At 46.5% G+C, this 4324-nt stretch overlaps 1 long non-coding RNA gene across 1 annotated transcript in view; it reads left to right on the forward strand.

Annotated features, from left to right (window-relative positions):
• LOC108444816 overlaps positions 1 to 1975 on the forward strand; it is a 2590-nt gene extending 615 nt beyond the window's left edge. Inside the window, exon 2 of the long non-coding RNA XR_001859518.1 lies at positions 1672 to 1975. This is a non-coding gene — a long non-coding RNA (uncharacterized LOC108444816). The remainder of the gene's footprint in view (positions 1 to 1671) is intronic.
• Positions 1976 to 4324: the final 2349 nt, after the last annotated feature.

Raw genomic sequence — 4324 nt, forward strand, 5'->3', positions numbered from 1 at the left:
GAATGCAAGGGTGTGGGTGTGGAGACTTAAATAGGAATGCAGAGAAAGAGGAGAAGTCTGGCAGAAGGAAATACGATGCTAGTTAAGGCAGACCCAAGTTGTGTTTGGATACTCTAAGTTACAATGCGTTTCATGTTTACCCCTGAGTCCCATAATGCTTTTGTTTTATTTTAGTGAATTGTGATGCAGAAGGGAGGAAATGAGGCCCCACAGAACCCTACATCAGCATCCACGGTGCTAAAATCTTGTATGGAACAAGAATAATAGTGTTAGGTCCTAAAAAGCTTTCATTCAAAGTGGGTTCAAGCAGCTGCAGATGCCAAGGAGGTAGCCCAAAAAAGAGGGGAGGTAATATCCATCAGAGAAGGCATGCTTCTGCACCCATTCTAGCAGAGGCTCTGAGAGAGATGGGATTTGGTACAGGATTGTAAGAAAAAAAAAAATCCTGTTCCTGCTTGTACTGAAATATCCCCAACATTCACATTGCCAAGCCTTTGCCACAGTAAACTACTTTTTGAAGAGAGAGCCAGTTTCTCCTGAAATCACAAAATTCCAAAACACAGTATTAATACATGAACTGGCTACCATGGTTAGTTTAGTTTAGAAATGACACCTTAAAAAGTCAGACACCAGAAAAAGCAGGTCACAGCCACAGCAAGGGATTCATAAAAAAAAAAAAATAAAGTCAATTTAATGGCATGTGGTACAGCAGAAAATAACATTTGGTCTTAGAAACTTCTTGTACCTCAGGGTGTTGACTGCAGCAAGCAAAAGGCTTAAACCTCTTGTTACTGAAGGAGGAAGCAAAAAGCATTACTTGTCTTATGGCCAGGGAAGAGAAGGCCAAGAGTGTTTTTGATTGCCTGGCTGACCCACTTTTTGTAAAGTGGGTGACTGCTGCTCATAAACTTCACCTGCCTTGAAGAGAAGTACTGTTACCAGAATAGAGTTTATGGGGTTGGAGGAACTTGGGAGATGCCTGCGTTGACTGTGGGTGAGAAAGACAGGTAGGTTAGCTTATAAATTAGAAAGACAGGTAAAATAGCTTATATGTTAACCCTGGTGTTAACCAGGAAGCTGAATCAGCAATCAGTCCTCTGTGATAGCTCAGTCCAAACTCTGAAAGGCATTAGCCCTGCCGTTATCACTGCGTGGAGATAGTAATGACCAGGAGGGGTATTCCAGTTTAAGTGGTACTGACCCTTTAGAGGGAGGTCTGCTGGATTGAGTGATTGCCTTTGATGTGGCAGAACACGAAACACGCAATGTCTTTTTATGTGGGCCTGAAAACTTAACTTTGGCAAATTTGGAGGGACTATAATACTCTTCAGAAGCTAACACAGCTGGATAAATCAAGGAGTTTTAGGGTAACCAACCTCTTTTTTTTTCCCCAGCTAAGCAAGTATATTCCCACAAGTATGCTAACCCTGGTCTGGCCTTGGTAGGAATCAGGATGGATAATACAGCTTTTAATGTGTTTTGCCTCTGCATCTGAGCTGCACTTTCAATGCTGTACTGTGGTGTGCACAGAAAGGACACAGCTCTAGGTGAAGGAACGATGATCATGCAAAAAGTTATTTGAGAATGCCAGGTGTCTTATGCTGTATGGGATAGTGGGGTGGTGGAAAAGAGCTTTCCTTACAGCCTTTCTCTGCTTTTTGCTATTTGCAGTGTTGTCAGCAAACCTCGCTGGTCTGGAAGGAGTGGAGATGAGTTGCCAATTGCTGTTTCTCATCTCATGGGCTTGAAGAGCTGTTTCTCACTCACACTGGCCTGAAGCCTATAACCACTCATTCCTGGGGTAACCACAAGAGGATTTTCCAGAGCAGAGGCCGCTAAAACACTGTCTATAGTGCTTGAGGAAAGCTTCAGAATGGGAATCTAGGATGAAGCCTGATCCTCCATCTGCTTTAGTAACAATGTCTCGAGCTGGGAAGTAAAATGCATACAATTCATAAATTTAAATATACCGATATTTTTTCTTGCTTTTAGTTCTGAGAACAAAGGACTAGTTCATGGTGAGGAGTGAACTCAAAACACTGATATATAGACTACAAACTTTGGTTTAATCATCTCTGTTAATCAACAGAACAACCTTTGTAAATTCAACTGTGTAAAAATCAACCTTGTTCACGTCTCCCTAGCATCCCTTCAGCCCACTTCCTGGATTAGCTTCTATTCATTCAGCTGTTAGTCTGCTTTGAGGTATTAAAGTAACTTTGAGCTATTCTGTAAAGAAGGAAGTAGGCAGGCTCCCCTGCAGTGTGACAGTGGGAAAGGACTGAAAAGAGATGAACGTGCAAGTTCTGCTGGTTTTGAAGACAGACTTTTTTTCTTCATGTTATGTGTTAAGTACTTAAGATGGTAAATTGGCAGATACACGTTAGCTTCAATGACATGGAATTGTACATCTTGTACAATCTGGCCCTGAGACTGTCAGCACTGAAAAATCTCATTGTGACAGAGCTGCAATAGTCAGAAAATGTATTTCCTTTTCCCTAGTTATGACTCTCAGCAGTCTGATCTTTGGTAAATGTCAAGTGTGGGTTTAATTCTGAGTTTCCTGGCTCTCATGTACCTTCCACTTTAACCAGCATCAGACATGACTGCTGGTATACTTTTATCGTGTGCTAAAAATAAGGCACTGATAAAAGGGACCATAGTACACACTTAGAGACTTGCCCTAAATACTACAGGCAAACTTAATCTTTTTGCTGATAACGCAGTTCATAAGGAATAAAGATGTGGTCTACAATGTGTAGACTACAGTGGTGGGGGTGCCAGCACTGCAGGACCTCCTCATTCTGGTGAGGAAGAGAAGGGAAATTAAGTTCAAAGATCTGGCTGTCCACCTATGGACAAATAGAAACTGGTAAGCTGTGTATGTTTGTCAGTAAGTACTATAGTTCCCTTGGCAGTTCTGTTGGCTGGAACTCCTTGCTTTTCCAGGAGCCAGTGATGTTCCCCACTGCCAGAGCTTTTGTAGTGGCAGAGACTTGGCATGATCCAGTGGGGTGAAATCACAGAGATGACTTTTTCTGGATGCTGTAATAATTGCATGTGCTCCCAGAGCTAAATAAAGCAGATCTGCTGATGTTTTGCATTCCACAGCTCAGCTTCAACTCCAACCCCTGCAAGGAAATGAAGGGCTGGGGTGCTGCCTTCCAGGTCACAGAACTTCCCCAGAGGGATGGGTAGTTCTTGGGGACAAATATGACTGGCAAGAGTTAGCCTCGAACTAGAGCCGAGTTTAGTTACAGCTCAGGGTGTAGCTAGGTTTGCATCTCTACTTGTGCAGTGACCCCAAGTGCCCAGGCCTGGTTCAAGAGAGGCTGTAAGGGCGAGGCAGAGTCACTGCTGTGCCTGAAACACGGATTCAAAGGCTCTCCCTGTGGACACCTTTCCCAGCTCAAGCCAGCTCACCTGCGAGAAAAACAAAGCCCTCTTGGCAGCCGCGGGACTTCCAATTTATTTTCTTCCTTTTAGTGACTTCCTCCTAAACACACCCGTTTGCCCTCAGTAACTCTGAAGTCCAAAGGCTTCTTGGAAAAAACTCCCAGCTCCTTCCCAGCCTCACTCACAGCGCGCGGGCCAAAGAGCTCAGCACTTGCTCCCGACTGCCTGCCCAGACGGCACCGGGGCGGATCCCTGACCTCTCTCCTGGCGTGTCTGGCTGTGCCGTGCACACGCTGTCAGGCAGCACCGCACCGTATTCTCTTTGCTGGAGAAGTATCCAGCACGTGTCCGCGACACTCCCCGCAGCCCTGGTAAAGAGGGTCAGGATGTCTGTGTCGGTCCCCCGTAAATGTCCTTGTCACCACGCCTGCTGCGGCTGTGGCCGCACACCCCGATCGTGCTGGCGCTGAAGTGATGCGGTGCCTCAAACTGAGTGAGGTTTGTACCCCGCTTCTCAGCAGGGCTTGCGAAGCTTCCACTCCGCCGCTGTTAAAACTCCTCGGTGGGAGCACATGGACATCCCCGGTGCACATCTCCTCCACGAGCTCCGTAAGCCCTCAGAGGAAAGCTTGCAGCTTATGTCCCGGGTGGGAATTGTGTTGGTTTTTTCTCGGCCCGCGCTATGATGTTTGCACCCTGCAGCCCCACGCTCACCCCCGCTCAGGGCTTTTGCAGGCTGCACCTTTGCAGGGCAGCGGTGTAAAGCGACCGAGCGCTGAGCAGCCCGGGACGCCATCCCGTGTGCCAGGCAGGGGATAGCGCCACTGCCTAACCCCGCCAAAACCTCTCCCCTCCGAATTCACAGTGATAAATCCGAGCTAAACGTGTTTTGAGGAAAACCTGGCAGGAAACATTTTGAAAACCACCC

Source organism: Corvus brachyrhynchos, unplaced genomic scaffold (genome assembly GCF_000691975.1).
Source record: "Corvus brachyrhynchos isolate BGI_N302 unplaced genomic scaffold, ASM69197v1 scaffold312, whole genome shotgun sequence".
In the NCBI taxonomy this organism is placed as follows: domain Eukaryota; kingdom Metazoa; phylum Chordata; class Aves; order Passeriformes; family Corvidae; genus Corvus; species Corvus brachyrhynchos.